This window comes from Lepisma saccharinum, chromosome 25 (assembly GCF_977018435.1).
Source record: "Lepisma saccharinum chromosome 25, izLepSacc3.1, whole genome shotgun sequence".
In the NCBI taxonomy this organism is placed as follows: domain Eukaryota; kingdom Metazoa; phylum Arthropoda; class Insecta; order Zygentoma; family Lepismatidae; genus Lepisma; species Lepisma saccharinum.
Window position 1 is genome coordinate 48999408 of NC_139253.1, and position 25365 is coordinate 49024772.

General features: G+C 41.0%; 1 protein-coding gene across 2 annotated transcripts in view; it reads left to right on the plus strand.

Moving 5' to 3' along the window:
- The window catches only part of LOC145978645 (N-acetylated-alpha-linked acidic dipeptidase 2-like), a 211601-nt gene that overhangs the window by 88735 nt on the left and 97501 nt on the right, over positions 1 to 25365 (plus strand). The window lies entirely within an intron of this gene.

A 25365-nucleotide genomic window follows, 5' to 3' on the forward strand; every position in this document is an offset into this window, starting at 1 on the left:
TTTGTGCCAATTTCGATCCCGAAGATGAATCGCTGTCACTGATGTTGTCGTCTTCATCACTGTCAATACCACCTAGTGAAATAACGATTCTATCCACAGTGTCCTCCATCAGACCATCTTTCTGCCAGTAGTCCTGTTCGACAGTGATGACATGCCTGTCATATCCTTCCCAGTCAGCTGGCGTCACAGATTCCACCGCATTCTTTGTCACTTCCTCCAACCTTGACAACGTCAAATCTCCTGTTATATTTTTCTCCCTCACAAGTCGTTTTATTTTAGCCCACGCTAGTTCAATGGCATTCAATTCGCACATGTAAGGAGGCAACCGAAGCACTGCATGGCCATTCGTCTTCAAAAGTTCGTCCACACGAAAAATCTTATCTGGCGGCCTGTACTTTTCGATCAATTGGAATAATTCAAATTTTTTCATGCTTTCTGAAAATGGCACTTCGTTTAGTCTTAACCAGTCTATCATCTCCTGCTTCACAGAATATTTAGTCGGAGGCTTATTCACCTGTATGTTGTGGTAGGGAGCGTTATCCAATACACAAACACTTGCCCTCGGGAGGGCCGGCAGAAGTTTTTCCCTCACCCATTTCTCGAAGTTAACGGAATTCATCTGTCCATGATAGTCTCCGGTTGCCTTTCCTGCCCTAAATATCAAGTTTGCTACATTTATGAAGCCGTGCCTTGAACCAGCATGAACTAAAATTAACCTATTGGAGGAACTGGTGTTGGTTGACACTCCTTGTACTGAGTCACTTTGCCAGCATTTCCCAAAGGTGAGATTATTGTCGACCCATGACTCGTCGATATATACTATCACACGATTCTCCGATCTCAATTTTTTAATTGCCCTTAGATATTTGGCACGCCAATGAACAATATTTGGACGTTCTATGAGAATTTTTCTGTTGCTTCTGCATTTTTTCCAACTGAAACCCATATCATGAAGCAGACGACGTAAACTATGCACTTTCCACGGAAAATTAATTTTTTCACGAATGGCTGAAAGAAGTTTCGGTGCCGTTGGTATTGTATTTTTCACAAGGTAAAATTCTTGTATTACGTCTCTGATGACCCTTCGATCGAATTCGTCGCAATGGAATCTGTATTGCTCGGCTCGTCGTCGTTTCTTACCCGGTGTAGACAGTGACGTCTCGCCCGCTTCATGGGACTCTTTCCTTATTTTTGATACACTCCGCACAGATACGCCCGTGTAATTACACACACGCAAATTTGATTGCTGTAGCAAGTACTTTAATTTTCCTTCTTTGGCCTCTTCATCCCACTGCTGTATCACGTTTCTTATTATCTCCCTAGCTTCACTGTGAATTGTCTGTCCCATTCTTCGCGAAGAAGACATACTCGCACTGCAACAATGGAACAAGAGCACTGGAGTTAGCAAGACGCACACACACAGATCCAAAATAGTATATAATATAACAGTTGGGCTGAAAAGTTCGTAGGCTAACATAGTAAAAAATATTTTTTTGACAAAATTCGATTTTATTATTCAATATAGTTGCCTTCGAGGGCGATACAACGATTATAGCGGTCAAACAATTTTTCGATGCCATTTTTATAGTACGATTTCTCTTTAGCCTCAAAATAGGCCTCAGTTTCGGCGATTACCTCTTCATCAGTGCTAAATTTCTTTCCAGCGAGCATTCTTTTAAGGTCTGCAAACAGGAAAAAGTCACTGGGGGCCAGTTCTGGAGAATATGGTGGATGGGGAAGCAATTTTATTACGGTTGAATATCGCTAAACATTGCTCCGAATCATCAAAACGTTGTTGCTTTTGATCGCACGCGCGGCACCCATTTTACACACAGCTTTCGCATGTTCAAATATTCATGCACAATATGTCCAACACGTTCCTTTGATATTTTTAAAGTCTCAGCTATCTCGATCAACTTCACTTTACGATCATTTAAAATTATTTTGTGGACTTTTTTGATGTTTTCGTCGGTAACATCCTCTTTGGGGCGTCCACTGCGTGCATCGTCTTCGATGCTCATTTCGCCTCGTTTAAATTTAGCAAACCACTTCTCAACAGTTGATTTTCCTGGTGCAGAGTCCGAATAATGTTTATCAAGCCAAACCTTGGCTTCAGCAGTATTTTTTTTTTCCAAAAAGCAATGCTTTATTAACACATGAAATTCTTTATTATCCATTTTTTCACAATAACAAAAGCTGCTTCACTCACAATGCTATATCTCACGAACTAATTATCCGGCAGCTGTGAAATTTATACACGTATCTTTTGAAGGTTAGTACTAAGTAAAAATCACATGGATTTAATTCTAGTAATGCCATCTATGAGTCAGCCTACGAACTTTTCAGCCCAACTGTTAGTTGAGAAAGTAGCGCAGTCTTCCCTCCCGAAGCTGAAAAAAGAGGGTCGTGGGAGGTTCCAACCCTGACGTCAATCACGGGACAGGGGTGACGCTGTCACTGACCTTTCCGCTTGTTATAGGATCTGCATTTGTGCGAGGGAACTTGAAAGTGCCTTGTGTTTCCTTTTCTTTGGCTTGTGTGATAGTGGGGATTTTCTTGTTTTTGCAACAACAGTAACACTTCAGTAAGATGCCGCGCAATTGTGCTGTTGCTTTGTGCCAGAACAACGCAAGAAATACAGTAGGTGTAAGCTATTTGCTCCCAAAGCATGGCCGTATTTAGGGGGGGTTAGGGTTCAAGCCCCCCCCTACCGAAACTTCTGGCATGTTGGATTAATACGAGTTCAGAAACTAAAATTTGTAACATATTTTTTAAAAAAAATATTCGCAGTTGCACAAAATACAACAGACACAAAATTCTGAAATGATGGAGTTGAAATTTTCAAACATTTTGAATTCTGAAATTTGAGCGAAACGGGTTTCATTCTCAGAATCACAGCCCACCCATGACCCCTTCATTTTCACTTCTGCTGTCCTCTTTCCAGTGCTGTTCCTGGATCAGACTGAAAATTCCCTTGCGATTATCGCAAAATTCCAGTTACAACTTTTAATTCCCTGTTCGATAAGGGTTTAAATGCCCCTTCATAAGTGTTCAAACCTAGAATATCCTGCTTCATATCGTGTTACATTAACTATCCTTCACCCAGAAGTCGATATACGGTAGAACATACTGTACATTTAACCTATATGCGGTCCTATAAAGCACATACTTGTATAGGGCATAGTGGTTGTAGTATATCATGCTGTTTGGAAAGCATAGGAACAATATGAGCGTCGGAAAGTGGGATCGAACTAGTCTATAGAATAGACATCGTTTGTTGCAAGTTACAAAATAGCACAACGTTTGTTAGTTTTATTAATAAAGTCCAGTTAGTTAGTATTCGAACAGAATAACCGAAGAAAAACAGCGTTAGATATAAAAATTGAGGTTCAATGCAGGTACCAGGTTATGTTTTACCATTTAAACCAAAGAATTACTGCTTTCCACAGTTTTCAAAATCCCAAAAATTAAGTTTCATGTGAATGGTCAAACAACATAATTTTTATGACTATAGATTATGCGACGCCCATGGGAAAAATTAAGAGTGAACCCCCTCCCCAACATTTTTCCTGCCTATGGCCCTGTCCCAAAGGATCCGATTATGTGCAAGATGTGGGTTTCAAAGTGTAAGAGATTAGATCCTGTTAATATCAAAACAGCCACAGTGTGCTCATCGCATTTTCTGGATGCCGATTACGAACTAAACTTAAAAGCAGAACTGCTGAGCAATGCCTGTAGAACGCAGCTTAATAAAAATGCTGAACCAAGTTTAAATTTACCTGGTTGTGTGGTGAATTGTAGTGTGCAACAGCCAAATTACATAATTGATCGAAGTGGACGTGCCAATAAACGTCAAGATTCGAAAGCGAGCAGTGGAAAACTTGAAGAGTTATCTTCTTGCAAAAGAATTTGCACGGCACACAATAATTCAGAGACTTTGAGTACTGGAAATATATTCAATATACCCAATCTCCAAGAATAATAGGGCCTCCCCCATGGCGCAGTGGTAGCGTCATTGCCTTGTAATCAAGGGGTCCCGGGTTCGATACCCGGTGGTGGCACAAGTGGTTCGGATCCCACTTTAAACTGTAGGTCCAGTCCCGTTTAGCCTTACTGTGCATAAAGTGGACTTAAAACAGCAACTCAAACAAACAAAACCAAGAATAATAGTGAGTTGAAACTGTGAAACAGAAATTAAAATGTGCTGAAGAACAAGTAAAGAAACAATGCAATCGTTTATTGCATAAAGTGAAGAATGTTAGCAATAAACGTTTGAGGCAACAATTAGTAGAACTTCACAAATTAAAGCAATCTGCTTCCAACGTGACTAACAAAGTAAGGGTGTGTGCTTTTTGTGTATTTCCTAGCGTCTTGTTAATGCTTCTTCGCGAGAGCACCTGACACGGTCGTCCCTCGGGAAAGATGTGAGCAACCGGAGAGTCCCGATTCCATTATCAGATTCTCACCCTTTCCTACAGGAATTTCTGTATGTCTGGCAACACTGAAAAATTGAACACCAAGTCGAAGCTTCCCTCCACACACTTCCTCCCCGTTCACCCCCGAACCTCACCCCGCACTCGCAGTCTTCTCAGCTCTCAACTATTGGGAGCTCAGAAGACTGCAAGGCTGAGGAATGCGAAACTGTTGTCGCCGTGCGCAGCCAGCTCGTCTTCCTTTCAGGGTGGCAGCGGCATAAATGAAAAAGGCATGGTACGAAAACGCATTGCAAATGAATGGAACATATTACATAGTAGCAAGTGAAAGCAATACTAATAATGGAGGAATTTTACTTTGATGATTAAAGTATTTGTACAATAACATGCTTTCCACTCACCTTTCATCAGTCATCGTCACTATCTGATAAGGTTTGTGCCAATTTCGATCCCGAAGATGAATCGCTGTCACTGATGTTGTCGTCTTCATCACTGTCAATACCACCTAGTGAAATAACGATTCTATCCACAGTGTCCTCCATCAGACCATCTTTCTGCCAGTAGTCCTGTTCGACAGTGATGACATGCCTGTCATATCCTTCCCAGTCAGCTGGCGTCACAGATTCCACCGCATTCTTTGTCACTTCCTCCAACCTTGACAACGTCAAATCTCCTGTTATATTTTTCTCCCTCACAAGTCGTTTTATTTTAGCCCACGCTAGTTCAATGGCATTCAATTCGCACATGTAAGGAGGCAACCGAAGCACTGCATGGCCATTCGTCTTCAAAAGTTCGTCCACACGAAAAATCTTATCTGGCGGCCTGTACTTTTCGATCAATTGGAATAATTCAAATTTTTTCATGCTTTCTGAAAATGGCACTTCGTTTAGTCTTAACCAGTCTATCATCTCCTGCTTCACAGAATATTTAGTCGGAGGCTTATTCACCTGTATGTTGTGGTAGGGAGCGTTATCCAATACACAAACACTTGCCCTCGGGAGGGCCGGCAGAAGTTTTTCCCTCACCCATTTCTCGAAGTTAACGGAATTCATCTGTCCATGATAGTCTCCGGTTGCCTTTCCTGCCCTAAATATCAAGTTTGCTACATTTATGAAGCCGTGCCTTGAACCAGCATGAACTAAAATTAACCTATTGGAGGAACTGGTGTTGGTTGACACTCCTTGTACTGAGTCACTTTGCCAGCATTTCCCAAAGGTGAGATTATTGTCGACCCATGACTCGTCGATATATACTATCACACGATTCTCCGATCTCAATTTTTTAATTGCCCTTAGATATTTGGCACGCCAATGAACAATATTTGGACGTTCTATGAGAATTTTTCTGTTGCTTCTGCATTTTTTCCAACTGAAACCCATATCATGAAGCAGACGACGTAAACTATGCACTTTCCACGGAAAATTAATTTTTTCACGAATGGCTGAAAGAAGTTTCGGTGCCGTTGGTATTGTATTTTTCACAAGGTAAAATTCTTGTATTACGTCTCTGATGACCCTTCGATCGAATTCGTCGCAATGGAATCTGTATTGCTCGGCTCGTCGTCGTTTCTTACCCGGTGTAGACAGTGACGTCTCGCCCGCTTCATGGGACTCTTTCCTTATTTTTGATACACTCCGCACAGATACGCCCGTGTAATTACACACACGCAAATTTGATTGCTGTAGCAAGTACTTTAATTTTCCTTCTTTGGCCTCTTCATCCCACTGCTGTATCACGTTTCTTATTATCTCCCTAGCTTCACTGTGAATTGTCTGTCCCATTCTTCGCGAAGAAGACATACTCGCACTGCAACAATGGAACAAGAGCACTGGAGTTAGCAAGACGCACACACACAGATCCAAAATAGTATATAATATAACAGTTGGGCTGAAAAGTTCGTAGGCTAACATAGTAAAAAATATTTTTTTGACAAAATTCGATTTTATTATTCAATATAGTTGCCTTCGAGGGCGATACAACGATTATAGCGGTCAAACAATTTTTCGATGCCATTTTTATAGTACGATTTCTCTTTAGCCTCAAAATAGGCCTCAGTTTCGGCGATTACCTCTTCATCAGTGCTAAATTTCTTTCCAGCGAGCATTCTTTTAAGGTCTGCAAACAGGAAAAAGTCACTGGGGGCCAGTTCTGGAGAATATGGTGGATGGGGAAGCAATTTTATTACGGTTGAATATCGCTAAACATTGCTCCGAATCATCAAAACGTTGTTGCTTTTGATCGCACGCGCGGCACCCATTTTACACACAGCTTTCGCATGTTCAAATATTCATGCACAATATGTCCAACACGTTCCTTTGATATTTTTAAAGTCTCAGCTATCTCGATCAACTTCACTTTACGATCATTTAAAATTATTTTGTGGACTTTTTTGATGTTTTCGTCGGTAACATCCTCTTTGGGGCGTCCACTGCGTGCATCGTCTTCGATGCTCATTTCGCCTCGTTTAAATTTAGCAAACCACTTCTCAACAGTTGATTTTCCTGGTGCAGAGTCCGAATAATGTTTATCAAGCCAAACCTTGGCTTCAGCAGTATTTTTTTTTTCCAAAAAGCAATGCTTTATTAACACATGAAATTCTTTATTATCCATTTTTTCACAATAACAAAAGCTGCTTCACTCACAATGCTATATCTCACGAACTAATTATCCGGCAGCTGTGAAATTTATACACGTATCTTTTGAAGGTTAGTACTAAGTAAAAATCACATGGATTTAATTCTAGTAATGCCATCTATGAGTCAGCCTACGAACTTTTCAGCCCAACTGTTAGTTGAGAAAGTAGCGCAGTCTTCCCTCCCGAAGCTGAAAAAAGAGGGTCGTGGGAGGTTCCAACCCTGACGTCAATCACGGGACAGGGGTGACGCTGTCACTGACCTTTCCGCTTGTTATAGGATCTGCATTTGTGCGAGGGAACTTGAAAGTGCCTTGTGTTTCCTTTTCTTTGGCTTGTGTGATAGTGGGGATTTTCTTGTTTTTGCAACAACAGTAACACTTCAGTAAGATGCCGCGCAATTGTGCTGTTGCTTTGTGCCAGAACAACGCAAGAAATACAGTAGGTGTAAGCTATTTGCTCCCAAAGCATGGCCGTATTTAGGGGGGGTTAGGGTTCAAGCCCCCCCCTACCGAAACTTCTGGCATGTTGGATTAATACGAGTTCAGAAACTAAAATTTGTAACATATTTTTTAAAAAAAATATTCGCAGTTGCACAAAATACAACAGACACAAAATTCTGAAATGATGGAGTTGAAATTTTCAAACATTTTGAATTCTGAAATTTGAGCGAAACGGGTTTCATTCTCAGAATCACAGCCCACCCATGACCCCTTCATTTTCACTTCTGCTGTCCTCTTTCCAGTGCTGTTCCTGGATCAGACTGAAAATTCCCTTGCGATTATCGCAAAATTCCAGTTACAACTTTTAATTCCCTGTTCGATAAGGGTTTAAATGCCCCTTCATAAGTGTTCAAACCTAGAATATCCTGCTTCATATCGTGTTACATTAACTATCCTTCACCCAGAAGTCGATATACGGTAGAACATACTGTACATTTAACCTATATGCGGTCCTATAAAGCACATACTTGTATAGGGCATAGTGGTTGTAGTATATCATGCTGTTTGGAAAGCATAGGAACAATATGAGCGTCGGAAAGTGGGATCGAACTAGTCTATAGAATAGACATCGTTTGTTGCAAGTTACAAAATAGCACAACGTTTGTTAGTTTTATTAATAAAGTCCAGTTAGTTAGTATTCGAACAGAATAACCGAAGAAAAACAGCGTTAGATATAAAAATTGAGGTTCAATGCAGGTACCAGGTTATGTTTTACCATTTAAACCAAAGAATTACTGCTTTCCACAGTTTTCAAAATCCCAAAAATTAAGTTTCATGTGAATGGTCAAACAACATAATTTTTATGACTATAGATTATGCGACGCCCATGGGAAAAATTAAGAGTGAACCCCCTCCCCAACATTTTTCCTGCCTATGGCCCTGTCCCAAAGGATCCGATTATGTGCAAGATGTGGGTTTCAAAGTGTAAGAGATTAGATCCTGTTAATATCAAAACAGCCACAGTGTGCTCATCGCATTTTCTGGATGCCGATTACGAACTAAACTTAAAAGCAGAACTGCTGAGCAATGCCTGTAGAACGCAGCTTAATAAAAATGCTGAACCAAGTTTAAATTTACCTGGTTGTGTGGTGAATTGTAGTGTGCAACAGCCAAATTACATAATTGATCGAAGTGGACGTGCCAATAAACGTCAAGATTCGAAAGCGAGCAGTGGAAAACTTGAAGAGTTATCTTCTTGCAAAAGAATTTGCACGGCACACAATAATTCAGAGACTTTGAGTACTGGAAATATATTCAATATACCCAATCTCCAAGAATAATAGGGCCTCCCCCATGGCGCAGTGGTAGCGTCATTGCCTTGTAATCAAGGGGTCCCGGGTTCGATACCCGGTGGTGGCACAAGTGGTTCGGATCCCACTTTAAACTGTAGGTCCAGTCCCGTTTAGCCTTACTGTGCATAAAGTGGACTTAAAACAGCAACTCAAACAAACAAAACCAAGAATAATAGTGAGTTGAAACTGTGAAACAGAAATTAAAATGTGCTGAAGAACAAGTAAAGAAACAATGCAATCGTTTATTGCATAAAGTGAAGAATGTTAGCAATAAACGTTTGAGGCAACAATTAGTAGAACTTCACAAATTAAAGCAATCTGCTTCCAACGTGACTAACAAAGTAAGGGTGTGTGCTTTTTGTGTATTTCCTAGCGTCTTGTTAATGCTTCTTCGCGAGAGCACCTGACACGGTCGTCCCTCGGGAAAGATGTGAGCAACCGGAGAGTCCCGATTCCATTATCAGATTCTCACCCTTTCCTACAGGAATTTCTGTATGTCTGGCAACACTGAAAAATTGAACACCAAGTCGAAGCTTCCCTCCACACACTTCCTCCCCGTTCACCCCCGAACCTCACCCCGCACTCGCAGTCTTCTCAGCTCTCAACTGTAACATGTTCTCATTATCATGTGGTGTAGTAGCACGTTGTGCTTACCACTCCGCCACGGAGGCCGGCAATATAATGATTATCAGCTAAGAGGTATTAATACTTTCTTTGAAATATAATGTTATAAAGTTACAAACTATGAATAAGATAAATTACATCAATGAATTTATATCTGGCACAGAGTCCAGAGTGCAGATCTACGTGGCGAAGTGTTTATCAGAGTAGGCTACGTAGCCTTGGGTCCCGGGTTGGAGTTCTGGCCAAGGCATGTGTGTTCTATGTTAGTGTCCCTTCATCAAATTCATCTAATTAATGATATCATCACTCACCCTCATCTTCGCGATTAGCCTAAACTGGCAGAAAATCATAGTAAAATAAACCAAATCAATCAATCAGTCAATCAGAGCCCAGAGTGAATGTCCCTCATACCACATTAGCCATAGTATTTAAGAAAGAAAGAAAAGCTAGTTTGAGAAATCTAAATAACTAGTATCATGAAACGGAGGTGCTAAACTTGTCTTCTAGGTTGTAGGGATGGGCCTACAGTTTAAACAAGGATGCCAATCACTACATGCCTGCACCACATTTCGAACCCAGTAACCTAGATTGCAAAGTGACGACGTTACTTCTACCCCATGGGGGAGGCACTGATGTTTGTAATCTGAATGGAAACATATGTGGAAATGACACCACCTGGATACGTGACTTGACGTAACGTATGCTGTGAATCTAAGGAACTGGTTGTCGGCTGGGAGTCGTGGCGTGCTCCTGTAATCCAGCTTCCTGGAGGCCGGGATCATCGGATGGTTTGAGGTCGGGAGTCTTGCAGTGTATTGCCCCATGTTGACCGGGCGTCCTCACTAAGCTCGGCATCAATATGGTTTCCTGAGGGGAGCCTCTGGTGACCAGGTTGGCTGAGGAAGGGCGTACTGGGCCAGGCGGGAGACCGAGCAGCCAAAAGCCCTCGTGTCGAGCAGTAGTGGGTCAGCGCCTGGGAGTGGGAGCCTGGCTGTAGCCTTACCAATACAATCGGACGTGATTCCATTTTGATGTTCATTATACATAATACCTTTTGCATATATACGAGCAAAAATTAATTATGATTCTTATTTATGAAAATAACATCACATTAAAATTTTATTAATTTCATCTCCGTGATGGACTCTCGTTTGGCAAAAATCGCACAGTTGGGACACAAGAACAATGACCAGACTCTCCTTGAAATCCAAAACTGTCATTAAACAGTCATGTATCACAAAGTAAACTCATTGATGTTTTTTTGTTAATATTAATAGTTTTTCCAACACCAATACTTCAAAAAGTATCAACAAACTTGATCTATCGATCTGCCTGGTGGAGAATTTAGCACACAGTGCTACGACGCCAGGCTTCGCGGGTTCGAATCTTGGCCTGAGACTTTCCCTTCATCAGTTTATTCAATACTTGGCCTCATAGTCGTGAATGTCTAAAACAGAAAGATATTCAACGCTCAAAGTCAAATAGAATTACAATCGTTTCCTTGTTTTTAGACTTCGTTTGTATTTTGAACATGTAGTTCTTACTCTTTCATTACAGTCGTTAGAAACATAGTGGAGCCGCTAGGAATCACAGGTCTTGAGCTAAATAGATCCACGATGTCTCAGCGAATATTGCTACATGGACAAGTGAAAATGCGAACCACCTTGGAATATTATGAATAGCTCGCGATAGGCTTTGGATTCCGACTGCGGGACGGCATGGGTTCGAGTTCGCCTGGGTTCAGTCTCTGGGTTTTCGGCCTGTGTATAGGACTGGTGGCAAACCCACTATCTTGAGAAAATTTGGGATCTACCAGTGAGTAGCGTAACCCAGTCTCGGATATCTCCTATAACGAGTGAGCGATCGACGTACTGACCCACGTCACCCTATTACCGGTTGAAGATATCGATACCTCTAGCTAGGATTGTGGGAGGGAGATTGGCAGTCGGGAGATAGGCCCAGGCTTAGATTATTTTTTAGATGTATGGTTAATAGAATGTTTTAATTTCATTTGATTTTTTTTACTTCGCGTCTCTGACCACTTTAGACTAAACGCATAAATGATGATGAGTTACGATATGGACACTCAGAAAGAACACTCCGGGATTCGAATCCGGAAAATTGTGTCCTATATAGATATATTCAGTTCTTTTTCCTCTAAACTCAATAAGCATTAAAATTACATATTAAGTAAGGCAATTACTTTAAGTTGGATACAAATACTTCCAAAATTAAATAAAATTAAAAATAATACTGAAATATTTTATATTATTTAATAAATAGATTCTACTTATTAACCATAAAAATAATAAACCCAAATGTAATTTTCTTAACCCACTCCGTCGTCGCCTTGTAATCAAGGGGTCCCGGGTTCGATACCCGGTGGAGGTACAAGTGGTTCGGATCCCACTTTAAACTGTAGGTCCAGTCCCGATTAGCCTTACTGTGCATAAAGTGGACTTAAAACACCAAATCAACCAACCAATCTTAACCCACTACTATAATTAACGTACAAACAAGATGTCTGAAAAAGGATTACCATTATAGGGTAAAGTATACATGAAACCTAACATGTTCTCATTATCATGTGGTGTAGTAGCACGTTGTGCTTACCACTCCGCCACGGAGGCCGGCAATATAATGATTATCAGCTAAGAGGTATTAATACTTTCTTTGAAATATAATGTTATAAAGTTACAAACTATGAATAAGATAAATTACATCAATGAATTTATATCTGGCACAGAGTCCAGAGTGCAGATCTACGTGGCGAAGTGTTTATCAGAGTAGGCTACGTAGCCTTGGGTCCCGGGTTGGAGTTCTGGCCAAGGCATGTGTGTTCTATGTTAGTGTCCCTTCATCAAATTCATCTAATTAATGATATCATCACTCACCCTCATCTTCGCGATTAGCCTAAACTGGCAGAAAATCATAGTAAAATAAACCAAATCAATCAATCAGTCAATCAGAGCCCAGAGTGAATGTCCCTCATACCACATTAGCCATAGTATTTAAGAAAGAAAGAAAAACTAGTTCGAGAAATCTAAATAACTAGTATCATGAAACGGAGGTGAAACTTGTCTTCTAGGTTGTAGGGATGGGCCTACAGTTTAAACAAGGATGCCAATCACTACATGCCTGCACCACATTTCGAACCCAGTAACCTAGATTGCAAAGTGACGACGTTACTTCTACCCCATGGGGGAGGCACTGATGTTTGTAATCTGAATGGAAACATATGTGGAAATGACACCACCTCGATACGTGACTTGACGTAACGTATGCTGTGAATCTAAGGAACTGGTTGTCGGCTGGGAGTCGTGGCGTGCTCCTGTAATCCAGCTTCCTGGAGGCCGGGATCATCGGATGGTTTGAGGTCGGGAGTCTTGCAGTGTAGTGCCCCATGTTGACTGGGCGTCCTCACTAAGCTCGGCATCAATATGGTTTCCTGAGGGGAGCCTCTGGTGACCAGGTTGGCTGAGGAAGGGCGTACTGGGCCAGGCGGGAGACCGAGCAGCCAAAAGCTCTCGTGTCGAGCAGTAGTGGGACAGCGCCTGGGAGGGGGAGCCTGGCTGTAGCCTTACCAATACAATCGGACGTGATTCCATTTTCATGTTCATTATACATAATACCTTTTGCATATATACGAGCAAAAATTAATTATGATTCTTATTTATGAAAATAACATCACATTAAAATTTTATTAATTTCATCTCCGTGATGGACTCTCGTTTGGCAAAAATCGCACAGTTGGGACACAAGAACAATGACCAGACTCTCCTTGAAATCCAAAACTGTCATTAAACAGTCATGTATCACAAAGTAAACTCATTGATGTTTTTTTGTTAATATTAATAGTTTTTCCAACACCAATACTTCAAAAAGTATCAACAAACTTGATCTATCGATCTATCTGGTGGAGAATTTAGCGCACAGTGCTACGACGCCAGGCTTCGCGGGTTCGAATCTTGGCCTGGGACTTTCCCTTCATCAGTTTATTCAATACTTGGCCTCATAGTCGTGAATGTCTAAAACAGAAAGATATTCAACGCTCAAAGTCAAATAGAATTACAATCGTTTCCTTGTTTTTAGACTTCGTTTGTATTTTGAACATGTAGTTCTTACTCTTTCATTACAGTCGTTAGAAACATAGTGGAGCCGCTAGGAATCACAGGTCTTGAGCTAAATAGATCCACGATGTCTCAGCGAATATTGCTACATGGACAAGTGAAAATGCGAACCACCTTGGAATATTATGAATAGCTCGCGATAGGCTTTGGATTCCGACTGCGGGATGGCATGGGTTCGAGTTCGCCTGGGTTCAGTCTCTGGGTTTTCGGCCTGTGTATAGGACTGGTGGCAAACCCACTATCTTGAGAAAATTTGGGATCTACCAGTGAGTAGCGTAACCCAGTCTCGGATATCTCCTATAACGAGTGAGCGTTCGACGTACTGACCCACGTCACCCTATTACCGGTTGAAGATATCGATACCTCTAGCTAGGATTGTGGGAGGGAGATTGGCAGTCGGGAGATAGGCCCAGGCTTAGATTATTTTTTAGATGTATGGTTAATACAATGTTTTAATTTCATTTGATTTTTTTTACTTCGCGTCTCTGACCACTTTAGACTAAACGCATAAATGATGATGAGTTACGATATGGACACTCAGAAAGAACACTCCGGGATTCGAATCCGGAAAATTGTGTCCTATATAGATATATTCAGTTCTTTTTCCTCTAAACTCACTAAGCATTAAAATTACATATTAAGTAAGGCAATTACTTTAAGTTGGATACAAATACTTCCAAAATTAAATAAAATTAAAAATAATACTGAAATATTTTATATTATTTAATAAATAGATTCTACTTATTAACCATAAAAATAATAAACCCAAATGCAATTTTCTTAACGCACTCTGTAGTCGCCTTGTAATCAAGGGGTCCCGGGTTCGATACCCGGTGGAGGTACAAGTGGTTCGGATCCCACTTTAAACTGTAGGTCCAGTCCCGATTAGCCTTACTGTGCATAAAGTGGACTTAAAACACCAAATCAACCAACCAATCTTAACCCACTACTATAATTAACGTACAAACAAGATGTCTGAAAAAGGATTACCATTATAGGGTAAAGTATACATGAAACCTAACATGTTCTCATTATCATGTGGTGTAGTAGCACGTTGTGCTTACCACTCCGCCACGGAGGCCGGCAATATAATGATTATCAGCTAAGAGGTATTAATACTTTCTTTGAAATATAATGTTATAAACTTTCAAACTATGAATAAGATAAATTACATCAATGAATTTATATCTGGCACAGAGTCCAGAGTGCAGATCTACGTGGCGAAGTGTTTATCAGAGTAGGCTACGTAGCCTTGGGTCCCGGGTTGGAGTTCTGGCCAAGGCATGTGTGTTCTATGTTAGTGTCCCTTCATCAAATTCATCTAATTAATGATATCATCACTCACCCTCATCTTCGCGATTAGCCTAAACCGGCAGAAAATCATAGTAAAATAAACCAAATCAATCAATCATACAATCAGAGCCCATTGTGAATGTCCCTCTTACCACATTAACATAGTATTTAAGAAAGAAACAAAAACTAGATTGAGAAATCTAAATAACAAGTATCATGAAATGGAGGTGCTAAACTCTTCTTCTAGGTTCACTTTCTGCACAAATAAGTTAATCATTGATGGGCCTACAGTTTAAACAAGGATGCCAATCACTACATGCCTGCACCACATTTCGAACCCAGTGACGACGTTACTTCTACCCCATGGGGGAGGCACTGATGTTTGTAATCCGAATGGAAACATTATGTGGAAATGACACCACCTCGATACGTGACTTGACGTAACGTATGCTGTGAATCTAAGGAACTGGTTGTCGGCTAGGAGTCGTGGCGTGCTCCTGTAATTCAGCTTCCTGGAGGCCGGGATCATCGGATGGTTTGAGGTCGGGAGTCTTGCAGTGTAGTGCCCCATGTTGACTGGGCGTCCGCACTAAGCTCGGCATCAATATGGTTTCCTGAGGGGAGCCTCGGGTGACCAGGTTGGCTGAGGAAGGGCCAGGCGGGAGACCGAGCAGCCAAAAGACCTCGTGTCGAGCAGTAGTGGGACAGCGCCTGGGTGTGGGAGCCTGGCTGTAGCCTTATCAATACAATCGGACATGATTCCATTTTGATGTTCATTATACATAATACCTTTTGCATATATACGAGCAAAAATTAATTATGATTCTTATTTATGAAAATAACATCACTTTAAAATTTTATTAATTTCATCTCCTTGATGGACTCTCGTATGGCAAGAATCGCACTGTTGGGACACAAGCACAATGACCAGACTCTCCTTGAAATCCAAAACTGTCATTAAACAGTCATGTATCACAAAGTAAACTGATTGATGTTCTTTTTTTAATATTAATAGTTTTTCCAACACCAATACTTCAACAAGTATCAACAAACTTGATCCATCGATCTCCCTGGTGGAGAATTTAGCACACAGTGCTACGACGTCAGGGTTCGCGGGTTGGAATCTTGGCCTGGGACTTTCCCCTCATCAGTTTCATCAATACTTGTCCTCATAGTCGTGAATGTCTAAAACAGAAAGATATTCAACGCTCAAAGTCAAATAGAATTACAATCGTTTCCTTGTTTTTAGACTTCGTTTCAATTTTGAACATGTAGTTCGTATCTCGGCCTGGGCATTGTTGTTCTCTATGACTTTCCCTACATCCTCATAGTCGTGATTGCCTAATACAGAAATGCGGCGCTAGAAGTCAAATAAAAATGCAATCGTGTTTTCATTGTTAGATTTCGTTCTATTTTGAATATGTAGTTGTTACTCGTTACATTACGGTCGATAGAAACATGGGGAGCCGCTAGCTCCTGGTTTCGAATGCCGGAGTGACGTCACTCATAATCATTTTTGAGATTAGCCTAAGTGGCAGAAATGCGAAGTAAAATAAACCTCATCAAATTAAACATTGTATTAACCACACATCTAAAAAAATAATCGAAAAGAAGCGGTAAAAATAAGACAACGATTGTCGTTTTTAAATGATTCTTATCACCGTATTTCTTTCTGTTTTAGGCAATCATGACTATGAGGATGAGTATTGATGAAACTGATGAAGGGAAAGTCACAGAGAACAATCATGCCCAGGCCAAGATTCGTACCCACTAGCCAGTGGCTTAGCCCAGTGCCCTGGAACCCCCTGCAACTAAAGGATTGGGGCCCCTTGGTAAAAAAAGAATATCGATAATACTACAAAGTATCGTATAGCCTTCCTAGAAATAAGGATGGGCGGCTGCGAGAGGTAATTATGTCGATTCATTGGGTATGGAATAGATGGATGTTGATCCTTGGCAAAAGGAACGAACAAACGCCTACGAATTTACGTAGTCGAATTCTAAAATACACATTTATTCCCACATTTCTAGCAACTTGTACAGTGACTCTCAAAAGTTTTAGGACAACGACATTTTAAACTAGGCAACCCAAATTACGTAAGGCGCTGGTGGGTTGCGTGTAGAGTTAGGCTCAATTTCAGGGTTGCCATATGCACAATATTTATGAAATACGCGAAAGGAATAAAACGAAGTATTATTGTATAAAACTCTAAACAAATATCAATATTACATTTGTCGCAAATAAGAAATACTTTCTGAAAGAAAGAAAATCGATTTTCTAGTATTTCATCGCTGATGAGCCTACACAAGGGAAGAGAGGAAACAAAAAGGGCAACAAATGAGATGAGAAAAGAGAGAGCGGAAGGGGAAGAGAAAAAGTAAAGAAGGGAAGAAAAGATAGGACAGATGTAGATAGGAGACGTAACGAGGAGAAAGGGAAAAGATGCGAGGAGAGATGAGGAAAAAGAGGAGAAGAGAGGAGGGAAAGAGATGAGAGGAGAGGAGAAGAGGAGGTTTTAGAGGAGAGGAGAAGACCAGAAGAGGAGAGTTAATGGTAGAGTAAAAGAGAGAACATGAGAAGAACGAAAGGAAGAGGAGAAGAGTGCAGTGGAGTCGGAAATCTAAAACAGGAGAGGAAGTAAGAGGAGTGGAGAAGAATGGGATGGAGACAAGAGGCGAGAACAGGAGGGAAGGCGATATGACATATAAGCAGAGGAGAAGAAGGGGAGAGAAGAAGGAGAAGAAGAGAAGAGAAAGGAGACAAGAAGAGATGAGGTATTTCTAGAAAATATCGTCTCAGCGTCAAGAATTGATGCATTGATCAAAATATTGACATGAAACATTCAATAATATTTTCAAATGAATTGGAGAATGTATCGGTGATAAATGTATGTATCGGTGATAAATGCCTTTTGGCTGAGTTCAGAGCGAGATAAAATCTGCCACGTAAGATCTTTGATTCTAGCTTCGATTAAAAATAAATAAAAACATGAATGTAATTTTCATATTTATAAGGATTATCCAACTTTTCTCCACTCCTCAATCGGTGTTGTAATGGAAGTTTTGTTATTTAACATTTCTCCTAACAGAATCATTCCGTTTCACACTGCGTGGACAATGAACACAATGGGATGTGTCTAAAACTTAAGAAAATTTTCTGCCACCGGAGGAGTTTGAACCTACGACCATCAGCTTGACAATCTACTACGGTAAGCACTATCCTACAAACTTTCGTTGTTGAGAATAGCTACGAGGAGCTGACCAGTGTGAAACGTAGATGCAACTTTCCTCCTACATGTAATGTGCAAAGAATACTTGTTTGAAACAAAGAAAACGAAGGTAGTACGAATCGGCGCAAACATTTTATGGAGAATTGCACATGATGAAAACTTTTCATTCGATATTTGCGGAGGTATGCTTGCATTGAACTGGAGTGGGTAAAGGGGTAAAATTTATGTCCTGAATTACCACAAATATAAATAGTTATTTCATTAATATTTGTCAATGTCCTTGAAGCAGTACACAATTTTCGTTAGAGTATCATAATTCAAGATCTGATACGTAAAAATATCCCTTTGAACATGTGTCAATTCATTTATTTGTTTAATTTTTATTAGTAAATTCCAGATGAAGAACAATGTGGCCACTCTACACTGTTATTAAAAGTAATGTTACAATGCTCTTTTAATAAAAGGGGAATTAAGAAAAAGAACACGTCGGAAGGAGACTTGAACCTGGGACCGCTAGATGCCCAGGCGAGAACTCCGAGCACTACACCACGCTTTTACCTTCCGTTCAAACAACAACTTTTATATATTCAGTCACTCCAATATTGTAAATGTAGTTCATGTAGTTTAACTTTTACTTTAATTTTGAATTGCTTTTCTTGTATTAGCAGCTATCATTGATAAAATAAATTCGAAGTGATGAAGAAAAACGAGAATATTGGTAGCTGTTTCAGAAAGTATTTCTTATTTGCGACAAATGTAATATTGATATTTGTTTAGAGTTTTATACAATAATAGTAAAGTAACCCTATAGCGCTACAGCCCAATATTGGGCCAAGGCTTACCTACCGACTGCTGGCCTCCCTCCCACGCGGGCCACCAAAGAAGTGGAGATCTGCAGCCAGACTAGGGGGAAGGGTGGTCGGCCCGACCAACCCCCAGCCGTTGTAGGACTTCGCGACTGGATTACGCTCACTCACTCGGAGCTCCCCAATTTCCTCAAGAAGGTGGGTTGTCACCGGCCGAAAATTCCCGGAGACTGAACCCGGGATCGAACCTATGCCGTCCCGCAGCCGCAGCCAAAGCAAGGTGCCTTAGACCGCACGGCCACGGAGGAGGACTTTATACAATAATACTTAGTTTTATTCCTTTGGCGTATTTCATAAATATTGTGCATATGGCAACCCTGAAATTGAGCCTAACTCTACACGCAACCCACCAGCGCCTTACGTAATTTGGGTTGAATAGTTTAAAATGTCGTTGTCCTAAAACTTTTGAGAGACACTGTACAAAGACAGACAGATTCACATTTAGGTGCTAGGTTGGTATGATTTACCTGGGATGCGTGAGGACCTTCTCCTGAAATGGATGCTATTTCGTTGCCCACTTTAATTCAACTGCCCTACCCTTGTTCTACCTTTTCCAACAAAACCAGTGGCGGATTAAATACGATCTCTTGGAGGGGACGGACACTCATTTCGGCACCCAGCACACTTCCCTCACAAACTACGGCCCTACCATATACGTCACAAAATCACTGTCGTAATTAAAACGTTGGAGGTCCAGCCGTGTGTCGTTTTTACCCACAACCATAGTATGCCTTGCGCTATGAGGGCGGTTATAATTATGAATTGCATGCTTATAACGTTTTTAAGTAAGAAAATCCACATCGTGTGGCTGATGTTTATTGAAAGAAGTTTGCATTATACAGCAAATCAAGTAATGAATGTGTATTTAATACATATCGAAAAGTGAATATACAAAAAGTAAGTAACGACATAAAATTCAGTATAAAATAATTATTTGAAGAAGTAAAACATTCTCTTGCGTGTTTTGGCATGAGCGAAGTGTTTCACAGCGTGTTCGACGTTTAGCCGTCCATTTTGCATGTGCTCATTGATCAAAATGAACATGCTTGTTTATCTTTGCTGAGGAGCGCTATTTCGCAGATCATATTTTATTGGCTGAAGTTTCGAAAGTGCGCGTTCTACAGAGGCCACAGTTGCGTTTAAAGTGAGGAAAACCAAATAAGCAGTGAATAAACCCGGAAAAGGAGTGTAATAGTCGTGTTCCAGGATGAAAGTAGTAACGTCTTCAATGGTATCCAGTTTTGTGAACAGAGACGTGTGGGTGTGTGTGTGTGGGGGGGGGGGGTGTCTGGTTGATGGGAGAGTCAGAACCCTCACTTTGTCCCAGTATTTCTAAAAAAAGAGAAAGTACACCACCCCCTTTCGAAAATCCTGGTTACGCCACTGTTTGTGATATCTTCGATTGTGTAGTGTATGAATGTATTGGACGTACGAGATTAGAACTAACATCGCTGGTAGCTACACTTTTGAAGTTCGTTTTTTGATAAATCAAGGAACACCGCAGGACAAAGAAACGATTTTGTTATTGGTCGGCAAAGTCTCTATCTTGCGTTGCGGCGGCCTGCTGCACGTACGTTTAGTACAAGGCTGTGTTACTTAATAAGTGATATATAAGTAATATATCATTAATTTCTCCAATTTCATCTTTATTTAATTGTAAAACAAAAAATGAGAAAGGGATATTCATAATAATTTTTTTTTAAAAAAAAAGCTGAACCCCAAAGTTTGAAGTACCACTTGCACCTCCGGTTTTTATAGCACTGTATAAAATACTACAACGTTTGCTGAGCACACCAATCATTCTAAATAGCTTAACTTCAATAATATAAAGACTGTAATAGATTTCTAAAAAATCACAATAAATTGACTTTTGATTACAATAGATTTGAGTGTTGGGAACAGCGGAGCAGCTTAGCATGTCTTGCCCCAACAGCAAATCAAAGCAATGCTGTGTCACCTCCCATGGTTGCTAATTTTGAAATTTTGGGTATGTCATAGAACGCCAAATGTTTGTTGTATTTCATTCCAACTTTTCAAATTTGCCAATAACTAACAAACTAAAGCTCTTGTGAGGGGTGCAGGAGAAGAACGATCGCTCCCTCAAGCCTTTAATTCACCCTTGCAGCAAGCTACCAAGATTGAGAGTTGTAGTTCGCTTTTTTTTTTCATCATCACCCTAATGGCGCTGGTGTACATGTCAGCTGCTCTCTCTCTCTCTCTGCCCTGGGTACGGTCATTCCAGAGACTGAGCATGCAAAATAATGAGTGAGGAGGCTGAGGTGGCGGGAAAATTTTGTAGATCCTCTGTAGAGGGGACTCACGAACCCTTTGATCCACCCTAGTAATCTTACTAGTCCTTCACCTAAAGTTTATTTCGTGCTTATCTTTCGCCCCTCTTCCTTTGTCATTCTTATCTTTGTTCGCCCTTTGTCTCTCGTCTCGTCGTATCTTACGTCGCCTCTATCTTTCATTATTCATATCTTTGTTCGCCCTCTTATCATTCGTCACCTTCTATCTTTCGTCGCCCCTATCTTTCGTCGTTCTTATCTTTGTTCGCCCCTGTCTCTCGTCACCCCTTATCATTCGTCGCCCCTATCTTTCCTCGTTCTTAACTTTGTTCGCCCCTGTCTCTCGTCACACCTTATCATTCGTCGCCTCCTATCTTTCGTCGCCTCCTATGTTTCGTCGCCCCCATCCTTCGTCATTCTTATCTTTGTTTTCCCCTTGTCTCTCGTCGCCTCTTACCATTCGTCACCTGCTATCTGTCGTCACCCCACCCTTTCTCATTCTTATCTTTGTTCGCCCCTGTCTCTCGTCGCGTCCTATCTTTCGTCATTCTTATCTTTGTTTGCACCCTGTCTCTCGTCGCCTCCTCATTATTCGTCGCCTCCTTATCTATCGTCACCCGTATTTTAGTCACTCGCTGCACTCGCGTTAAGCTTCCTGCTCCCCCACAACGGTGGTTCTTCGTTTATCGCATTTCAAACTTGCATATTATTGAAGAAATAAAATAAGGCCCTTGAGGGTCTGTCGCCCCCTCCGGTAGTGGGGTGCCTTCTGTAACCCCCTTTATTCCGCTCTTGTATGTTTTTTAATTGACACTATGTGTGTTACATTTCATTCCAACTGTATAAATTTTTTATCAATATATGAAAAAAATAAAATAGGTCCTCGGTGGAAGTCGCCCACGACGCCCCCCTTTAATTCTCCCTTGACCAAAATTACGATCATTCACCTCTCTACGTCAACATCCTTACCACGTCTTGCACTCGCACCATTAGCTCGTGCTGACGCTTACACTTCCTCGTTCCTCACTCTTTCCAAACATGCCACATTATATATAATCATCGATGACGTCAGAGGGTAACGAACGTACAACAGTTAGCTACCCCCCTTTGAAGTGTTTAACAATTAAGATAAATTTGAACTACCTTGTCACACTATAGCTAAAAAAATTGAAAATAATCTGTAACACTTAACAGGTGTGGACTATGTGGGAAATTTGTCTCAGTTATTTGAATATGAAAATGGCTTGGGCCCCCTTCGAAAATATTTGGTGGGAAGTTATATTCTAAATACCACACATAAAACTAATATTAGTGGTAAAAGTTACCAAGTTTTCTTGTTTGTGTGGCAATAAAAAACAGACTGTCCGAGCAACTGAATCTTCCTACTTGATTCATAACTGCAGACAATTTATACTCTAAAAGATTCCGGCAAACGGTATATCAATAAAGGTATGAGATGAGGGATCTTTTTTCCTATTTTAGGCGATCTGCGAGCAAGTAAATTCATAGCATTTCTGAGGGCCCACAGGTTAAGTTGCCAGGGTCCCTTTGATTGAGATAGTACGCCCCTGCTTACTATCGCAGACATTTATTATATTTTACTGAGAACCGACTCGATCACCCTCCACATGAAAGTAAATAAATAAATAAAACAGCCATGAAGTTATTTGTGGGGTCCATAGACTCGTAAGTTACAGTAACTCTGTTGATACGTATTTTAAGTTCACCGATTGGGCGTTTCTATTAGTGAATTTCGCCCACCCCCTCGTGGCAGAGTGGTTAGCACATCGCGCTACGACTCCAGGGGTCCCGGGTTCGAATCCCGGCCTGGGCATGGATATTTGTGGGTGTCCATTCATAAATGTCATCATATCATCACTCATCCCCATCCTGGCAAATTAGCCAAAAATAGGGGTGTGCGGGACAGAATTTTTTGGTCGGGACGGGAAATATTCGCCATTTCCCGACAAAGTCGGGAAATTTTCAGGACGGGAAATGATGGAAATTTCCCAAAGCTCTAAAAATCTCGAATTCTACATGAAATTTTCACTTTAAGTGATTGGTTTTGCATTTCTGCAATGAAAAGTACCAATTTGCGATAAGTTCCAGAAATTTACAATGCAGAAAACGTCGAAAATTAACGACTTTTTAAAATGGCCATTCGGCATTTCCCGACTCCTCGGGATCCAGAAAAGTCGGGAAATCATTTCCTGAAGTCGGGATCCGGACGGGAAATTTTTTCCCCCATATATATAACCGACACTATGTGTTGAATTTCTAAAATTATATAAAATTATCGCGGGACCCCTACACCTCGGAGGCACCCCCCCCCCCCCGCATTTCGGGGGTTGCGGGGGCGGCCACTGCCGCGTACCCTGGCGTCGTAGCACTGTGTACTAAATACTCCACCAGGGAGATCGATGGATCAAGTTTGTAGATACTTGCTGAAGTATTGGTTTTGGTAAAATTATTAATATTCAAAAATCATCTATCAGTATACTTTGTGATACATGACTGTTTAGTGACAGTTTTGGATTTCAAGGAGAGTCTGTTCATTGTGCTTGTGTCCCAACAGTAGCGTATTTCGTGAGATTTTTGCCATATGAGAGTCCATCACGTAGAAGAATTAATAAAATTTTATAGTGGTGTTATTTTCATAAATAAGAATCATAGTTAATTTTTGCTCGTATAGACCGTGTTAAAAATGTAAACATAAACATTGGTGAGGTCTTGCCCGGTCCCCCCGGAACTTCCGGTTTAGGCCAGTCCCCGTTGTTGCCAGTGCAGATTCACCGGCATACGAAGTAAGAAATGAGCGCTTGTTTTCATCAGTTGTGAGACGATAGTCAAGAAAGATATTTTTTAAAGTTCTACTATGAAGGAGTGGACGTCTAGAATCCGTCGGATGATCATCTGCAGAGCAGATTATTAAAATATGACGTGTCTTTGTGGCCGCCAGTTGTATTGCACACTACGTACATACAAGTATCTCATGTAGACGCACGACGAACGTTTAGATATATTGCATTATTTTGTAAATGGAAAAGTGAGGGAAAGATAATTCTATAAAACTAGTGATATTATTATTTTATAAAGTAAAGTAGAGTAAAGTAAAGCTTAAGTGAATCCTTGCCAACAAATCTGCAGAAGTAATGACACCTATATGTGCTTTCAACGTCGCCTTTCCGCCTGAGGGATTTAGGGAAAACCTATGATATGGCATGCCACATTCACTTGAACTAATATACTTCAGACTGAAGCGACAAGCAATATCTGGATTTTGTACAGAAGCATTGGATCTAAAGCAAACCATTCACCAGCCACGCTTGCGCAAATAACAGGCCGGGGCAACGCAATGCACGGTATTGATAAAACGGCCCAGTCCGAGCGACAAGCGACACCTCCAACTTGTCGTGTCGCTTTAATTCGGAAGGTGTTTTTTATTTTTGAATGTTGGTTTCCAAGAAACACGTATCGCTGCAGTCTGAAAGCTTCCTTTCGAACCAATTCATCACGAGAAAATACACGTGTCGCTTGGACTGGACTGTTGTTTTGTCAGCACCATGCATCGTGTCGCCTCGGTCTGTTGTACTCGTATGCAAGGTGAATTGTTTCCTTTAGAGTAAAGGGACTGTTGCTTGTCGCTTCGGGGTGTTATCTCCGTGCCACTTAAAAGTGAATCCTCAGTGATCAATGAAATTTTTCGAACCGAAGGGATAAACAAGCTGCACGTGTCGCTCAGATTCCCAATGGCGTGTATTGTGCTTATTTATAGACTAAATGGGCCTGTGTCGCTTGTCACTTCGGTACGAACCACTGCTGTCGCGTGTCGCTTCGGTTTGAAACCTCACTAAGAGGCGTGATTTTCACCACAACACAATACGCAGATAAACGATCAACATGCTTAACAAAATGCAAGTCGTACAAATACTTTCCGGGTACCAATCCTTTCTTCGTTCTGCTTGTATCAACAGGTTTCGTCTCTACGTCCTTCGGAAACCTACGAAGTGGTACTTGACTCAATAAATTTGTTCCCGATCGAACTGTGGAACCATATGCTACACAGTTGACACC